This window comes from Malus sylvestris, chromosome 2 (assembly GCF_916048215.2).
Source record: "Malus sylvestris chromosome 2, drMalSylv7.2, whole genome shotgun sequence".
Classification (NCBI taxonomy): Eukaryota; Viridiplantae; Streptophyta; class Magnoliopsida; order Rosales; family Rosaceae; genus Malus; species Malus sylvestris.
Genome location: NC_062261.1, coordinates 18,494,166 through 18,514,316, shown reverse-complemented (window position 1 = coordinate 18,514,316; position 20,151 = coordinate 18,494,166). Strand labels below are relative to the sequence as shown.

The 20,151-nt window shown below is 38.9% G+C and overlaps 1 long non-coding RNA gene across 1 annotated transcript; it reads left to right on the top strand.

The window, feature by feature from the left end:
- Nucleotides 1–1,196: 1,196 nt before the first annotated feature.
- LOC126585120 (uncharacterized) lies at nt 1,197–2,146 on the top strand. The gene is made up of 4 exons (XR_007610321.1): nt 1,197–1,458; nt 1,618–1,743; nt 1,846–1,938; nt 2,035–2,146. It is a non-coding gene; the product is annotated as an uncharacterized LOC126585120 (long non-coding RNA).
- Nucleotides 2,147–20,151: the final 18,005 nt, after the last annotated feature.

The following is a 20,151-nucleotide window of genomic DNA, read 5'->3' as shown; positions in this document are numbered from 1 at the left end:
TTAGAAGATGTGAAGGAACTAAAAGGAGTCTGCAGCATCAAAAGGTCAAAAAACAAAAGATGGTCTCCATGCAAAAGACAATGCTTGAGTAGGTATCAGAAATACAGAAGCAAGCAAATAGGGATACTCCTACTGAATTGTCTCCTACAAATCTTCCTACAGATGATAACCAAAAAGCCTCTGCATCCAGGAATAAATCCAGAAAACTTGCTAGAAAGGCCAAGTCAAGTGATTGAGAATTGAAAAGTAACAGAAAGGTGAAAGCTTCTTCTGATGACAACTAAAAAGACAATACTTCTATTGAGATTGGAGAAGGTCATGGGAACGTTAATGAAAATGGAAATCAACCCGCTGAGAAGAGCCAAAAACAGACGGAAAACCAAAAATATATTTGTTTTACAATCGATTTTCTTTATTTATTACAGACGGAAAACCAAAAATGGCGAGGAAAGAAGAAGAGCCAAAAACAGAGTCCGGAAAACCAGCTTAGAGAATCAGACCCAGTCGAAGCCGAAATCAGAGTCACCAGCGGCGATTCTATTATATTCAGCCCCATATTCAAATCCGTGGCCGCCATGACCGGTTGGGACGAAGAGAGCCTTCTACTCGCAAGCCTGGTGGCCGACGATACAGCAGAGAGAGATTTTAAATACATGAAACTCTCTGTCTTGGACTCCAAGACCCCACCCACCAATTCATCAAGAAGGTAATCATATAATTTTATTCGGGCCCGTTTGGATAGAACAATTTGGTTTGGGTTTGGATTTTGAATCGTTTGCTTTTTCTGGTTCGAGTTGGTGGAGATGCTGGACAGCACAAAGCAAGAAGATAGGAGAGAGAGGAAAAGAGTTGGGATGGACGGAGATGAAGGATTTGAGGTTATGGAGGCAACCAATAACAAAGAGATGTTAAACGGACGTTAACTAGCTATTAGGGGTAAAATTGAAAATTCATTGTTTGGGTCATTTTAATTGGATTGGTTTAGCACTGGATTTTTTCCTAACCATTAAATAAAGTTATTACCTGGTTTTTAATTAACATTTAAATTTTTCAAATCCTTATCATTAATTTTCTTTTTATTTAAGGGGGAGAGAATGTGCGGCGGCAGAAAGAAATGAGAGAGGTGGGTAACTTTTGTGATGACGTATCCTATCCCTTGTGTGTATTTATTTATAATAAACCTAGTAAGCTTACTTGCCTCGCAAATAATGCAAACCTGAAGGAAGAACATCTTCTAAACCTAGCAGGCCGCAGGCTTGCTATCATTCTCTCTCTCTCCAGATTGCAGAGCCATGGATGGACAATGTAGGATGGAGACGGAGCGCCCGCTAAAGAAACCAAACTTTATTGAGGATGAAGACGGGAAGCTGATCCTGGTCCCACCGCCACCGGAGGAGTTGTACTCTTGTGGAAAACTTTATTACGTTCTCGAGTCCCACTATAATGCTATCAAGGCTGGTATGTATCTGTAGGATTAAGATTTTGATTTTGATTTTGATTTTCTAGGGTTTTATTTTCTTCTAGGGTTTGTGATTATCCATCCCGAATTTGATTGACTTTACAACTAATTAAACTCACTCTGTATATATCTATGCACGTGTAATGTGTATCTAACAGTGGAAGCGGAATATGATGAAATAATGAGACGAAAGGGTTTACCAAAATGAATGATGACACAAAGGTCCAAATCCCACCAAATTCCAAGCCCTAACCAAAAGAACCAACAAGACTCCTCTGTAAATGGTATTTGCCCTTTGTTTTTTATTCAAAATTTCGGATTTGTTATTTTCTTTTTTTAAGAAACAGAAAACCAAGGAAAATAACGATTTGTTTATTTTTGAACAGCTTACAGGCCAGCCAAGGGACGATGGCTTTGTCTCCTCGGCAATGAGTCATCCTTCTTTTCTGGAATTTCGGATGACGGGGACACATCGTCTGGTATGTTTTCCCTTTTGTTTTGGTTTCTCCATCTTCTTTTGTTGTTTCCTTTTGTAAGTGCCTATTTCTGAATTTGTGTATTGATTTTTGTGTTAGACGAGCTCGAGCTACGGTTGCCTCCACTCAGCTCAGCTCATTTTATAAATCAGAGCTCAAACTTAATATATATATATATATATGTGTATGTATGTATGTATGTATGTATGTATGTATGTATGTATGAACGATAACAGTAGGATAGGATATATTCCAAGGAGAAACATGATTTATGATGTTTGATATTTTGTCATCAGTATATGAACAAAGACAATTGATAAACTTGAACATATACTTCTTATGTCTTCATTTATTAATTTATAAGATTTGAATGTCTAACCTCTTTGCAAGCCAGTATTTAGCGTATAACCTGAAGTGGAACCATACTCAAACTGTATTGATCATTTGGCATTTACATAAATAAATATAAAAATATGTATACATGTATTGACACACCCCGATCCTAGAATCAAGGCGTGTTGGCCGTCATGTGGGCGTGACGTAACCAAAAGTGCAACGTGGAAGCAAAAGATAAAAGAATTATGAAGGAATAAAAACCAACCACTAACAATAATAATCAACTAGCATTCTAGAGTGAGTTTAAATGTGAAACACACATATTCAGAGCATAAGTACTAGGTGCAGTCAAGTAGGACTATAACCAAAATTACAACACCCGCAGGTGAGTCCTACATTTATATAGTCTGTCAGTACGCCGTGGAAATCCTCGTGGGCCACCAACACCGCTAATTAGAACCTGGAGGGACGCAAAACAAAATTGAGTGGGTCAGTAAAACAAAGCTTTTTGAAAATACTTCATTTAATAACATTTCTAACCCCTCGCTGTAAAACCTGTATACTTTCCCATAAAATAACATAATATGCATATAATTATTCAAATATCTCAAATCACCAATCTTTATCAAAAACCAAAAAGTATGCCATGCAATAAGCGTCAATAACAAAATAAGGGTGCAACATTATAACAGGTGAAATAATGAATCAACCGGAGACCCTGCAGTTGGTCCTGTACAGTTAGTTCTATAGCTCAATATCCAATCCAACCGGAGTCACCGTAGTGACCTGTACGGCGCTACTCTGCACATAAATCGGAACTACCTGAAGTAGTCTGTACGACAAGAATGGTGTAAGAATACGCTCTAGTGCTTCTCTCATCAACAACTGTATAATAATCTAAAATCACCTACAAGTCGGAACCACCTCTCGTGGTCTGTACGACATGTTGGAACCCTTTAATGGTCTGTACGACATGCACCTACTTAGATCCAAGGTGAGCATGTGGTGCGGGGTGAATAATATAAGCACTAACACCAGGGATGCAGGTTATGAGCTCTCAACGCAATTCACATCATCAACAAACCATATGAATAACATAAAACTCACCTGATACTCCCCTATGCGTCCACAACACCAATTCACATATATGCATCAAATACTAATTCATATATTTCACAGAATATGCATGCATGGCATTTTAATACATACTTTTATTTAAATTGAATTTCTGGGAAAAAATCAATAGTATATAGGTAAATACAGAAAATAGCTGCCCACTTACTGGTATGTTGAAGGGTCGTAACCCCCATGACGCCCTTGAATGCGCTCGTCCTCGGGATAGGTCTCACCTATATGCGAAACAACTATAAAAACGTTATTTAAAGCACATAACTGACAATACGTAATAACTTCTCATACGATGCTCAAATTGGGTATATGAATATATCATAGTGACCTACTCGACGTCACGAACGTCGAGGTATTTTCAGAAAAATTTTCCAATGCTGCACGCGCCCCCATGCGCGTCATCTTCTTCCTCCAATCGTCAGACTGGTTTCGCCGGTGCCGGAAAACTAGAGATTTTTCAATCTCCTTGTTCTCCGTCATTTCTCAACCATTTCTTACGAATTTTATATCAAAATGAAGCCCTAAGCATGAAGAATCACATTGTACTAGTTTAAGGTTCTAAAAATTAGAAATCTCACCAGAGAAACTCCAAGAAAACCGGCCAAGTTCGAACCCTATGATCCCGACATCCAAAACCTTCAAACTAAGTACTCCGAGCTTCCTTGGGACCTCATTAAGCTCACTGTGAGCTTGAAATTCCTTGAAAATCAACATTTCACGTGTGCATGAACAATGTACATTTTAGGGGTTATGGTTTCACGATGATATCGAAGGCTTCCAGTTCCAAAAATGGTACCATTTAACTCAGGAGGTTGTAAGGATGAAGAAACTCACCTTTTTGGCGTCGATCCGTGGAGATTTGAGGGATTTGGTGCCTTGTCCGTACGATTTCGAGAGGAAGAAAGAGAGAGTGAACTGAGAGGGAAGAGAGAGACACGAGATAGGAGAGAGAGAGAAGTTTGCTTTATGTGTGTGGATGTCCTCCTAAGTCCCTAACCACACAATTACATACAATTTCAATCCCCATAATTTATTTTCCAAGAAATTAGGAGAGCATGCATTTATTCAAATAGCATGTCACACGTACCTTAGTAACCAATGAGGGTAATTCTGTCATTTCACATCCACGATAAATAAATTCCGGGATGGGCTGTGACAATCTCCCCTCCTTATAGAATTTCGTCCTCGAAATTCATACAACACTCAATCCACTAATATTCATAAAATAACCTTCGATACATCTCTCTCATTCGATCTTCCGTCTCCCAAGTAGCTTCTTCCACTGAGTGGTTCCTCCACAATACTTTTACCAAGCTCACTGTCTTATTCCTTAGAACCTTGTCTTTCCAATCTAAGATAGTCACTGGTTCCTCATCATACGTCAAATCCGGATTAATCTCCAAAGGTTGAAGAGGAATCACATGTGAAGGATCTGAAACATAATGTCGAAGCATCGAGACATGAAACACATTATGTACCGTAGATAACTCCAGAGACAACTCCAATCTGTAAGCAACTTCACCAATCCTTTCAGTGATCTCATAAGGTCCTATGTACCTAGGACTTAGCTTGCCTTTCTTTCCAAACCGTACTACACCTCTCCAAGGTGACAATTTCAAGAATACCAAATTACCCACATCATATACTTGATCAGTAGCAAGTCTACCTGCTAAACTCTTTTGTTGATCCTGGGCTGCCTTCAGGTTAGACTTAATCACCTGAACATTTTGAGTAGTCTCATCCACAATATCTGGGCCCTCTAGCACTCTTTCGCCAACCTCTGACCAACACAATGGCGTACGACAAGCTCTACCATAAAGTGCCTCAAATGGTGACATACCAATGCTCGAATGAAAACTATTATTATAGGCAAATTCCATCAAGTCTAGGCGATCATGCCAAGAATCACCAAACTATAACACTGAAGATCTCAGCATATCCTCTAACGTCTGAATAGTTCTCTCTGATTGTCCATCTGTTTGAGGATGATAAGCAGTGCTGTAAAGCAGTTTCGTACCAAGAGCTTCCTGAAAAGCTATCCAAAACTTAGAAGTAAATCTTGGATCTCGATCAGAAATAATATTCACTGGAACTCCATGATACTTCACGATCTTCGTGATGAACAACTTAGCCAATTTATTCAGGGGATACTTTTCCCTCACTGGAATGAAGTGTGCTGACTTGGTAAGCCGATCTACAACCACCAAAACGCCATCAAATCCATTCTGTGTACGAGGAAGTTTATACACAAAATCCATAGTTATATTTTCCCATTTCCACTGAGGAACTGGAAGTGGTAGCATCCGCCCAAAAGGTTTCTTTTTTTTCAGCTTTGACTTGCTGGCAAACAATACACCTACTTACATATTCTGCAATTTCCCTTTTCATACCCGGCCAATAATAAAATGGTCGAATGGTATGATACATCTTAGTTCCTCCTGGATGCATTGCATAAGCTGAACAATGTGCTTCATTCAAAATTTCTTTCTTTAATTCTTTATTATTTGGCACATACATTATGTTCTCTTGCATAAGCATGCCATCTGATTAACGAATTCTGAGGTCTTTCTTTTTCCCTTCATTTCTTAGTTGGATCATTTCCTGGATCTCTTCATCCACCATCTGAGCTTCAAGTACACGATCGACTAAAACTGTCCTAGCTTGGAAATTAGCAAGAAAAGATTCTCTTTGTTCTTCTAACTCTAACTTTACTCCAGTAGCTCTCAAATCTGCAAGAAGAGGAACACGACAAGCATACAAAGCATTGAGTCGACCTTGAGGATTCCTACTCAGTGCATCAGCTATCACATTTGCACAACCCAGATGATACTCAATAGTGCAGTCATAATCACTTAGTAACTCCATCCACTTTCGCTGACGAAGATTAAGACCATGCTGAGTAAAAAGATACTGAAGACTCTTATGATCTGTGAAGATCTTAGACTTCTCACCATAGAGATAATGCCTCCAAATCTTCAAAGCAAAGACAATGGCTGCCAACTCAAGATCGTGAGTAGGATAATTCCTTTCATGAATCTTCAACTGTCAAGAAGCATAGGCGATCACTCTATTATGCTGCATCAAGACACATCCCAAACCATTCAAGGAAGCATCACTGTAAATCTCAAAGTTACCGCTATCATCAGGAAGTACCAATACTGGAGCATGAGTGAGGCAATATTTCAGTTGCTGGAAACTTTGCTCACAATTCTCGTCCCACTCGAACTTAACATCCTTCCTGGCTAACTTCGTTAATGGTAAAGCAATCATAGAAAAATCTTGAACAAACCGTCAATAATAACCTGCTAGACCAAGAAAACTCCGCACCTCAGTCACGGTTCGTGGCTGTTCCCAATTCTCCACTGCTGCAATATTTTGAGGATCTACTTGAGTTCCTTGTGCCGATACTACATGTCCCAAAAATGCCACTTGATTCAACCAAAACTGGCATTTGGTAAACTTGGCATACAACTGATGCTCCCTCAATTTCTTTAATACCAAGTTAAGATGTCAAATATGATATGCTTTTGACCTAGAGTATACCAGAATATCATCGATAAAAACAATGACAAACCTATCCAGATATTGCTGGAATACTTCATTCATTAGCCTCGTGAAAGCTGCAGGTGCATTAGTCAATCTAAATGGCATCACCAAAAACTCATAATGTCCATAACGGGTCCTGAAAGCTGTTTTAGGTACATCTTCATCTTTAATCCTCAACTGATAATAGCTAGATCTCAAATCAATCTTAGAGAACACACACACACCTTTAAGTTGATCAAATAAATCATCGATACGAGGCAATGGATAACAGTTTTTAATCGTTACCCGATTCAATTGCCTGTAATCAATACAGAATCTCAAAGTTCCATCTTTCTTTCTTACAAATAACACTGGAGCTTCCCAAGATGAAGTACTAGGTTGAATGAAACCTTTATCAGTTAATTCCTGTAACTGAATTTTCAACTCTCTCAGTTCAACTGGAGCCATCCTATATGGAGTCAAAGATATAGGATCCGTACCTGGAAGCAAATCAATAAAAGACTCCACATCTCTGTCTGGCGGCAATCCAGGCAAATCATCTGGGAATACATCAGGATAGTGCCTGACTACTCCAACTTCCTCCACACTATTAGGAACAACATCATTTAACACCACATGTGCTAAGTATCCTTGACAACCTTTTGATAACAACTTCTTTGCTCTCATGGCAGAAATAACACTATGTATCACCCCACTTCTTTCACCCACAAAAGTAACCTCTGGTAGTCCAGGACGATGAAAAGTAACTGATTTCCCGTAACAATCTAAATGGGCACGATTATAATGCAACCAATCTGCCCTTAAAATCACATCAAAATCCACAATATCTAACGGGATAAGATTAGCTGGCATAACTACACCATCTACCATCACTGGACACCTTGGATAAACACTATCAACATAACATTTGTCCCATCTAGGCATAGCAAACTCTAAATCAAATCCTAGAGGTGAAGGGTGAGGTTGTGTCATTTAAGCAAATGTATGAGAAATCATAGAATGGGTAACACCACAATCAATCAAGACTCTAGCAAAATGACCAAGAATATTTAACGTACCCATAATCAAGTCTGGATGATTCTGAGTATCTTGCAGTGATATGTGATTAACATGTCCCTGAGCTTGCTGTCGTCCACCATGACTTTTGTTACCTTGGTTACCTCGCCCCTGAGAAGTACGTCCATGTCCTGACTGGTTAGACTGCCTAGATGGTCCTGCACTGCTAGCAGCAACCTCTCCCTGTCGAGGCTGACCTTCTTGATACCACTGGGATCCGCTAGCTGGCATGGAAGGATATGAAGTATAACCTCCAAGATCTTGGGAATACCCAGTCTGAAAATAAAGATCCTGGGAATACTGATACTGTCTGGAAGCATAGGGAGCAGCATCCCCCTGATAGTGGTAAGCACCACCACGACCCGTCTGACCATAACTGCCTGATCCAAAGTTCTGTTGAATCGGTGCTGGAGGTGGCATAGTAAACTGCTGAGATCTCTACTGACTATGGGGACACTGAGTAGCCCTATGTCCCATCTGTCCACAAGTGTAGCAACCACCACCACTTCTCCTACACTCTCCATGATGTTTGAAATTACAACGGCGGCACAACGGAGCACCAGAACCACAAGCACCACCAAAATCTCTCTGTCTCTGAAACCTAGGTCCACCAGCAAATCTTCCACCTCTCCTTGGGCCTGTGACACTAAATCCTCCGTTGGAAGAACTCGAGCTCGCTCCACTTTTCTTGAAATTATGTGTCTTACGGGGTCCCTGAGTGGAGATACCTTTACCCCTGTCATCTTTCTTCTGATTATCATTCTTATCTTCATCTTCCTCACTATCACTATGCAGATTTTCAGAATCCTCCATCTGAACCAAAATCTCAAAAAACTCATGGTATGTGGTGCAAGGAATCGCACTAGCAAACGTCCGCCATTTCCTCTTAGTTCCCTACATAAAACGGCGAAGCATCTCTACCTGATTACCAGTTGTATCAGGATCATAGCGAGATAAGTCTATAAACTTCCTGTAATACTCATGCGCCGACATATTCTTTTGCTTCAATTGAGTGAACTCCTGCTTCTTACGATCAATGTACTCCAGAGGAACAAATCTTTTCTTAAAATTCTCTTTGAATACCTCCCAATCCAATGCCATCTCAGGTGACATAAACTGAGTTTGATTTACCCACCAAGCTGCTGGCTCTCACCCTAAAAACCAAGTAGTGGTCTCAACCCATCTATTAGTAGGAAGATTCCCTTGACTCTGCATCACCTGAAAAGTCTTCTCAATATGGTCTAACAACTTTTCTGCCCCTTCGTGACCCTCATTACCCATGAAGCGGTCTAATTTTAGATTATACATAGTCTCCAGGGGTATTCTCTGAGGAAGATGAGGACGGATTGCATTCTGAAAGGCATGGGCAATCGCTTCCCCTAATTGGGTTATATCAGGGAAATTAGGTTCAGAAGTATGACGTGATTCCCTACGAGGCGGCATAATTATGACAGAAGACATCGAAAGATCATTAGGGCAATAATTATACAGGACTGCAAACCTAAGCTCTGATACCAAACTGACACACCTCGATCCTAGATTCAAGGCGTGTTGGCCGTCACGTGGGCGTGACGTAACCAAAAGTGCAACGCGGAAGCAAACGATAAAAGAATCACGAAGGAATAAAAACCAACTACTAACAATAGTAATCAACTAGCATACTAGAGTGAGTTTAAGTGTGAAACACACATATTCAGAGCATAAGTACTAGGTGCAGTCAAGTAGGACTATAACCAAAATTACAACACCCGCAGGTGAGTCCTACATTTATGTAGTCTGTCAGTACGCTGTGGAAATCCTCTTGGGCCACCAACACCGCTAATTAGAACCTAGAGGGGCACAAAACAAAATTGAGTGGGTCAGTAAAACAAAGCTTTTTGAAAATACTTCATTTAATAACATTTCTAACCCCTCGCTGTAAAACCTGTATACTTTCCCAGAAAATAACATAATATGCATATAATTCTTCAAATATCTCAAATCACCAATCTTTATCAAAAACCAGAAAGTATGCCATGCAATAAGCGTCAATAACAGAATAAGGGTGCAACATTATAATAGGTGAAATAATGAATCAACCGGAGACCCTGCAGTTGGTCCTATACGGTTAGTTCTATAGCTCAATATCCAATCCAACCGGAGTCACCGCAGTGACCTGTACGACTCTACTCTGCATACAAATCAGAACTACCTGAAGTAGTCTGTACGACAAGAATGGTGTAAGAATACGCTCTAGTGCTTCTCTCATCAACAGCTGTATAATAATCTAAAATCACCTACAAGTCGGAACCACCTCTCATGGTCTGTACGACATGTCGGAACCCTCTAATGGTCTGTACGACATCCACCTACTTGGATCCAAGGTGAGCGTGTGGTGCGGGGTGAATAATATAAGCACTAACACCAGAGGTGCAGGTTATGAGCTCTCAATGCAATTCACATCATCAACAAACCATATGAATAACATAAAACTCACCTAATACTCACCTGTGCGTCCACATCACCAATTCACATATATGCATCAAATACTAATTCACGCGTCGGAAGGGGCACGGACCCATGCGCTGCCATGCGCATCATCTTCTTCCTCCAATTGCCGGACTGGTTTCACCGGCGCCGGAAAACTGGAGATTTTTCAATCTCCTTGTTCTCCATCATTTCTCAACCATTTCTTACGAATTTTATATCAAAATGAAGCCCTAAGCATGAAGAATCACATTGTACTAGTTTAAGGTTCAAAAAATTACAAAATCTCATCGGAGAAACTCCAAGAAAACCAGCCAAGTTCGAACCCTACGATCCCGACGTCCAAAACCTTCAACCTAAATACTCCTAGCTTCCTTGGGACCTCACTAAGCTTACTGTGAGCTTGAAATTCCCTGAAAATCAACATTTCACATGTGCATGAATAGTGCACATTTTCAGGGTTATGGTTTCACGATGATATCGAAGGCTTCCAGTTCCAAAAATGGTACCATTCAACTCAGGAGGTTGTAAGGATGAAGAAACTCACCTTTTTGGCGTCGATCCTTGGAGATTTGAGGGATTTGGTGCCTTGTCCGTACGATTTCAAGAGGAAGAGAGAGAAAGTGAACTGAGAGGGAAGAGAGAGACACGAGATAAGAGAGAGAAGTTTGCTTTATGTGTGTGGATGTCCTCCTAAGTCCCTAACCACACAATTACATACAATTTCAATCCCCATAATTTATTTTCCAAGAAATTAGGAGAGCATGCATTTATTCAAATAGCATGTCACACGTACCTTAGTAACCGATGAGGGTAATTCTATCATTTCACATCCACGATAAATAAATTCCGGGACGGGCTGTGACATGTATAGTTTTGTAATGTGGTATTTACTTAAACATGTTTATGGTTTCAAAATCGGATTATCCTTTGTGGCACTTGTTGAATTGTAAGCCTATAGTTGATTAGGAAATAAGCTGTTTATTAATATGTGTATTCACTTGAGTTAAAATACCGAGTGTGCAACTATATAGTAATAAGGCAAATAATGCCAGGTGTAATGATCCTCGCAACTAGCTAGATAAAGGGCTGAGATTGCTTTGTAATAAGAGAGAATCCACCTTGGATTCTAACGGTTATGTAAGCACCGTAAGTGTGAATTGTAAAGAGAGAGATGCAATTGAATATGCTCTGCTAGATTGTGCAGAGAGCAAGAATCCTTTCAAAAATTCTTCCATGGTTATCCTTCCCATTCTTTGTTCTCTAATTATTCATCTCATACCAAATTTTAAACTGAATCACAACATGGCCTCAGAGCCAGGTTCAATCATTTGAATCTAGGCGTAAAACTATGAATTCTCTAAGCTGAATTGAAGCTCATTTGAAGCTCGGTGAAGATCACTGGAGTTCCGTTACCATATGAGAAGAGTAATCAACTCATTTGGACCAAAGATGTCTGGATCTAGAGGCTCGGAAGTGAAAACTCCAATTTTCTCTAGTGAGAACTGCGAGTTCTGGAGAATAAAGATGGTGACGATCTTCAAATCTCATGGGTTATGGAATCTGGTTGAAAAGTGTGTTAACTCTTGATTCGAAGAAGAATGAGAAGAAGGTCTTAAAATCATCGGAGGATGAGGGAGATGATGAAATGATTGTTGTGTTGATGAAAAATGCAAAGGCTCTTGGAATTATTCAAAATGCAGTCTTCAACCAAAATTTCCCTCAAATTGCAAATGTTGAATCAGCGAAGATGGCATGGGATCTGTTATATGGAGAGTATCATGGTGGCGATCAGGTGGGGTCTGTTAAACTGCAAAATCTTAGACGTGAGTTTGAATATGCTAGAATGCATGATGATGAAACTCTATCTAGATACCTTACTAGACTAAATGATTTGATTAATCAGATGAAAATTTTTGGTAAAGTTCTTTCTAATGAGAGACTTGTGTAGAAGGTTTTGATTAGTCTTAATAAGCCATATAATCTTATATGCCAGGTTATTGAGAATACAAAATGTTTGGAGACTGTAGAATTGCATGAGGTTATTGCAATTTTGAAGAGCCAAGAGCAACCATTCGATTTGCACACTATTGACACAACTAAGAGAGCTTTTGCCTTACCCTCTGTAAATCCAAAAGAACAAAACAAAAGTGGTGCTCATTCTGGTTCATTCAGATTTCAGAAAAATTGGAATCCCAAGGGTAAGAAATGGAAATCAAAACCAAAGATTCAACAGAGATCTTCTGTGAATAATTATCAGAATGTGAATTCATCTCAATCAATGAGTCAAAGGGTTACAAAGCCTCAATGCAAGGTGTGTCCTAAGTATCACTTTGGTGAGTGCAGACACAAAGGGAAACCCAAATGCTTCAATTGTGATAAGTTTGGGCATTGGGCTAGAGAGTGTACTGCAGCAAAGGTAGTGCAAAAGGCAAATAGTGCAAATCAAGTGGAAGTGATTGGGAATCTGTTTTATGCCAACAATGCAACTACTGAGACTAAAGTAAATGGAGAATGGTACATTGACAGTGGTTGTAGCAACCATATGATAGGGAATGTGGAATTGCTTGTTGATGTGAGAACCAACATTCCAAGCAAGGTTCAAATGCCAATTGGAGATCTTGTAAATGTTGTAGGAATGGGATCTTTGGTTATTGAAACAAATAAGGGTAGAAAGTAAGTTAGAGAAGCAATCTACCTTCCTGGCATAAAAGAAAACTTGCTCAGTGTGTTTAATGGTCCATCACTAGATTGTTTGTCATTAAAGTAAAAAAGAAAGTGAACAGATGTTATCCACTGACTCTATTGCCTGAGAATCAAATTGCATTGAAAGTTAGTGTCACTTATTCCACTGAGATTTGGCACTGAAGACTCAGACATTTACACTTTGGTGGTCTCAAGCAATTGAGAGACAAATATATGGTGCATGGTTTGACTCAACTTGAAGATCATAATGGTCTCTGTGATGGCTATCAATATGGGAAACAACACAGAGAAGAGTTTCCAAGGAATCAAGTGCAAATAGCTAATACTCCATTTGAACTCATTCATGTTGATCTATGTGGACCCATGAAAAATGATTCAATTGCTGGAAATAAGTAGTTCATGCCCTTGATAGATGATATTACCAAAATTACTTGGGTTTATTTTTTGAGATACAAATCTGAAGCATTCACTTCCTTTAGAAAGTTCAAAGCTATGGAAAAATTGCAGAGTGGATTCAAGGTTAAGTGCCTGAGAAGTGATAGAGGAGGGGAGTTCAAGTTATCTGAATTTGATTTGTCTTGTGATAGAGAATGGATACAAGGACAGCTACTCTTGCATATACACCACAACAAAATGGATTAATGGAGAGAAGGAATATAACTGTGATTGAGATGGCAAAATCCATGTTGCATGAGAAGAGGATGCCATACTATTTCTGGGCAGAAGTAGTTTATACATCAGTTTATATACTAAATAAGTGTCCCACAAAGGCTTTGAGTAATCACATTTTTTGAAGCTTATTCTGGAAGAAAACCAGGTATTGCTCGTTTGAGAATATTTGGTGCATTATGCTATATGCATGTTTCAAGTGAACACAGACACAAACTTGAGCCTAAAAGTTTCAAAGGAGTATTTGTGGGATATGCAACCTGTGAAAATGGGTATAAGGTATTTGATCCAATATCCAAGAAACTAGTCTTGTCAAGAGACATTGTCTTTGATGAAGAAGCTTCTTGGAATTGGGAAGAGAATTCAAATCAACTTTCTCTCATTATTGGACGATTTGCTTATGGTGATACTATTGCTGAAAGAGATGAAAGTGTGGTGCTGTCTCCTGCATCACCTACATCACCTTCACCTAGAAAGGTTCTAAGTATTGGGGACTCTGGAACTCAGTCTAAGTCACTCACTTCAGGAGAATCTACAAGTATTTCAAGTTTGAATGAGAAGTACATTCAAGCATTTGATCATACACCATTGAAATGGAGAAAACTAGATGAGGGTACTGACTCCGTGTAATTTGTGTATCATGGATCCAGAGAAATTTAAAGATGCTAAAGATGAGTCTTGGTTGAAAGCAATAGAGGATGAGTTGTTCATGATTGAGAAGAATGGTACCTGGAAGCTTGTTGATAGACCAACTGAAAAACCTGTCATAAGGGTTAAATGGGTTTACAAAACCAAGCTAAATCTTGATGGTTAAGTGTTGGAAAATAAAGCAAGGTTGGTTGCAAAGGGCTATGCACAAAAGCTTGGTTTGGATTACAATGAAACATATGCTTCTGTTGCTAAGTTGGATGCTATTAGGACTCTAATAGCATTGGTTGCACAAAAGAGCTGGAAATTGTACCAGTTAGATGTGAAGTCAGCTATAATACCTTGAACATTTAAATATATGAATATGTGGAGAAAATTGAAAATAATCGATTATGGTTATGAAAAAAATTGAATTGAGAAATTTTAAAGTTTTGTTTCCAGAATTTATATTAATTTATTTGAAATTAGATTTTAACTAAACTAGTTACGAAGTTTGAAGTTTGGAAACTAATTATTTAAAATCCGTAGACCTTCAGGTGTCACTCTTAATGTTTTCGAATTGAGCTCGACACCACGAGCGCGTAGGCGACGGTTGTTCGCGAATTGAGACATGGAAGGAGAAGTTATGGACGTTAGAAGTTTCTTAAATAAAATAGGAATTTAATATTTTAGGGGTTCCCATTACCTTGGGAAGGGACCAATTAGAAAAGAAGTAAATGAGAGAAGAAAGAAGAAAGGAAAAAACAAACACTCTAAAAGCTACCAGATGGCAGCAAAGGACAGAGAGGAAATGAGAGTGCGGGAGAGAAAATGAGGGGGATAGCCAATCAGGAAGGGGAGAAAAAAGGGAAATGAGGGAAAGGAGGAAGGAGACGGGTCATTTTCGACCTTTGAACCATCAATTTTGACTCGGCCTTATCTTCCTCATCCAACCTCCGTTTTAGGTGATATTGGTGTCCATGGAAAGATCTCGATGAGCCCAACGTCCCTGTGGACTATATTTCTAAATTTCTAACCCAATTTTAAAATTTGAAGACACAAAGTTCCGGTTTGTTCGGTGGGTTTCACCATTTTCTGGTGATTTTGACAACGATTACCATCGATCCCCACCACCAATAGACTTCCCTCAACCCCAAGAGCAAGGCCCAAGCATTGGTTGGGGCATCAGAGCTGTTTTGGAGTCGAATCAAGAACACCCAAAATTAAGGGTTTCCAGCGGTTTGTGGGCAATTATAGGTGTTTTTCGGCCGAATTGGACTTCAGCCCAGGTATAAAAGTTATTCCCCTTGACTTGCTCTACATTTCTGTAAATGGCCATAAGCGAGGTCGGTGGAATGGGAAAGGCATAAACCTGTTGGTAATGTGCCCTAAAACCAATCATATGATGATACTTTACGGACATTTCACATGTTAAACTAATCTAGTTTAATATCAAGGGCAAAGATTATTGTTTAAGCCGTCTTATATAAATGTTATATGCTTAAACGATAAGTCCAAGGAATATGTAATTAGGAGAATGTAATTTAAAGAAGTTAGATTCATGAGACCATTCTCTTTCGTATACATATCCTAAACGTTCCTGATCATAGGATTGCCAATTGGGCATTGACAGTCCGTTAAGATCAGTATGTGCTATGTCTTCTCTTAGTGAGAGTGACTGGTCTCGAGTCATTGGTGTGACTGACACCAAGACAAGTACGTAGGTGCTCAATAAGGAATGAGTTCACTGAACACGGTCAACGAAGAGTTCTCATACTCATGTCACATGAGAACTCATACTTGATCTTTGTTTATGTCAAAGTCACCCCATCCGCGGGTGTCCATGGCATCGTCGGGGTTAAGCCACTTAGCCATGGAGGCAAGTGAATGCGCAACAAGGGATCTCTAACCTTCAAACCGTTTGGGGGAGAATACTCTATGATATGATTAAGAATCTCTGGCCAGAGTATGAATGAGATTTAGGAAGTCGTTCCAAATCACATTCAAGGTAATCATATAAGCACACGAATCACATTGGATAGTAGACATGAACAAACTATCAAACCAAACAATGTGGTCAAGAGTATTGTATTAGAGAAAGACCATATTGCATTTGTAATCCTAAACTGAATAGGCTCTCCACCTCTTCTGATTAGCTTGGGTAACCATGATTGATGCGAAATATATAAGCACACAAATTAAACCCTCTTTTTATCAATTGTAGTAAAGTATGTAAGTAGGGATCGTTCTAGGCCGGGGATTAGGAGGGATTGCTAAATCACTTGGAAACTGACTTGAAAACGTAAAAACAAAGTTTAAAACACTAACTAGACTCAAAGAATGCAAAACTATACTTTAAAACACTAAAACAAACCAAAAGACTCAAAACAGCCCCTAAACACTCAAAACTACCTTAAACACTCAATCTGGGCAGTTTTGGGACTCTAACACAAACTTGGACGAATTTTGGTTTTCTAATGAACTAAAACACTTAAAAACATAATCTAAGACAAGTTCTAATTAATATGACTCAAAGAAATAAGATGGGGTTGATTTTGGACGAAAATAATTAAATTAAGACAAGAACAAAGTAAACAAATTCTTAGACAAATTTAAGTGAATCAAAACAGATTGTAAAATGAATTTGAATGAAACTTATGGATGGAAGGCTAGCTAGGAGGTTCTTCTCCACACATGTCACACTTGCATACAAAACGATTTCCAGTTGCTTTTCGATAAGCTATGAATACTCAAAGCCCCAAATTAACCGTGAATTGCACTAATTAACCCTCAGTTTTTCCACAAGTTATTGGATTGGATGATTGCATACGACAACCCAAAACATTCCCTACAAGTTCCCTACATGAATTGCATAATAGAGATACAAGCAAGAATCATTAAGTTCTATGAAAAACATAAGCATTGACGAGGCACTCGTTACTATGATTTGCATGAAACTTATGCCAAGAATTTACTTAACGTGATTGTGACTAGCAACCTTCACTACTTGTGAATATAAGTTCATAACGATTAGGTGAAACTCCCTTATATTCTAGCGTTAAATTCATGCATGAAAATTAAGCGTGCACTCTCAACCAACATACACAAATCATTTTTTATACGATCGGATAAGTAAATTGAATTCACAACTTATGAATCACAACTGGATGTAATCAAATCATATTGCAAGTATGAACATAGTTTCGAATCACCCCCTAACTAAGAGGGGTTTAGTTCCTCATACTCACAAAGCAAAGATACATAAAATTAGACATTAAAATCAAAGGAAAGAAAACACCTAAAATGCTCCAACTTGGCAACAAGTGCATCCAAGAATTCTCCTTTCCCTTGCTTGCGGCAGATTGCTTTGTGGACAGTTTTTTTGGGTAGTTTTATGATGTAGAATGGATGGGAAGGTTTAGGGTGAGTGTGGAGGAGTGTTTGATGTTTGGAGGGTGGTGGAGAACTAGGCAAAGAGGGTGGAAGAAGGTGGAGTGGCTGTTATGTTTTCTAGGCACTAGAATGGTGTTTTTGGGGTGTTTTGCTACCTAGGGTGAGTATGGACGAATTTCTGTGATGAATGGTGAATATGAGAGTGTGAACCCTTTGCCAAGGGGTGTAAACATGTATATATAGGCCCCAAAAACCTTAGAGAATCAGGTTAGGCTAGGGAGAATGCATGGCAAAGAGTGTATGTGGTGTGCAATGGTCCAAGGGTGAAAATGAAGTGATGATGCAAAGTGTGAAGGGTAAAATGGAGTGGTCTTGTAGCTAGGGGGCATGAATGATTGTGTACATTGCATAGAGATGAAAAGGGAGGTGAAAATGTGTCAATAAATGGGTCAAAGGTGCAGCAACATGTGGTACACAAGGCATGGGATTCCAAATGTGAATGATGGAGCATCAATTGGTGCATGTTATGGTTGTGAAAGTTGTATAAAATTTTGTGGGTGAAGGGAACAAGAGGTATCAAGCAATTAAGTGTAATAATTAAATGAATTGAAGCATGAAATCAGAAATTATGTAGGGGACAAGAGTGATCAAGCATGGCATGGGAATCCAAAGGGAATTCTATGTTGTTTTGCATGGCAATGAAGGCAAGTTGGGGTGACAAATTTTTGGGCTGAGTTCTTCATCTTTTGGACCATAATTCTTCACATTCTTGGCCTCTTTAGTTCTCAAATTCGTCCATCCACTTTGGCCCAAATATGTGACATGCATTCCAAGCTCCATTTTGCTCCAAAATGCTCCAAAATGCATCTTCTTGCCTACTTTGTCCATAAAATCTGAAAACACACGAAAATGACTTTAAACATTAAAATAACTAAGGAAACACGACATAAATGCACAAGAACAAGCCAACTAAGTCGCATAAATATGCTCTTATCAATGATATGCTGCTAGGTGTCACTCATGGTTTGTGGAAGCCCTAAACGTGTATAATCACTAAAGGGAGAATTGAAAGTAAGTTTCAATTCACAATCGATTTGAAATGGTTTTAATCGCCCACTGCCTTGCTAAAAGGAACCTAATGGATCGTACACCATGTAAGGTGGAGATTGAAGAAACAATGGAGATGAGTAAGAATAATTAAGGGAACTTTAACGAAAAGCACCTGGTACTGTTCACTTTAACGAAAAACCATATTTTTACACTAAAAAGTCAATCCTGGTACTATTCATTTTACCCTTTATTTTGTCCTTATCATTAAAACTCAAAGTTTTCAAGCCCTTTTCATTAGTTTTCCTAATAATTAAATGGTTTAATTATTTATGGCAAGGATTAATTAATATGTTAATTAATCAAACGAATAAGTTCGTTAAAGACCTCGGGATAGTTTTGGACCTTAAGGCCCAATGGGCTTTGAACGTCAAGCCCATTGACTTAAGTTGTATGACAACTTAATGAATAATGATTCACAAAGGCCCAATTAGCCCAATAATACCCTAAGGCCGGCCATTTAGAGATGGAGTGAGTTTTGGACTTATTTACAAGTTTGCCACTCCAATGAATTAAGGTATAAATATGACTTTATAGCCAAAATTCATTTAGGGTTTTCTTTTGGGGAAAGGATGAGAACATAAGCTCTCCTTTCTCTCTAAAGTGGCCGGCCTCCTTGGAGGGTTTAGCTAGCAATCCTACTACTCCAAGGTCACTCATTTCTTCTCCAATCTAACCTTGGTGAAGAGACTTAGAGGTTCTCAATTTTGGGAACTTGGAGAACCATTTCATCCATCCAAATCCATAGATCTAAGATGCAAGGAATGAAGGCCCTCTCTTTGGGTGATTAGCCTTTGCTTATGCAAAGAGGAATCTACAAAGGTATAATTTCTCAACTAACAAATGTTGTTTTAAGTTGAGTCAAGGTTCACCAATCTACTAGGCTTTGAATTTCATGGTTAATGTTTTGTTTTTGAGTGCATGCAAGCATGATTCCGCCTTTTAATTGTTAATTGCATGCTATAGATGTTGCTCAAATGAACATGTTTTTCACAAAATTTCCTTCAAGTGGTATCAGAGCCTAGGTCTAGTAGTTGGTGAATCCTTTTGGGTTTTGTAGTTTATAGTCTTTGATTTAAAAGTTGTAATATGTTACAAGCTTTATTCTTGTTTCTTTGAATGTAAATTTTGTTAGAAAATTTGCCATCTCAAATGTTGTAGATGTAGTTCATATGAGCATGA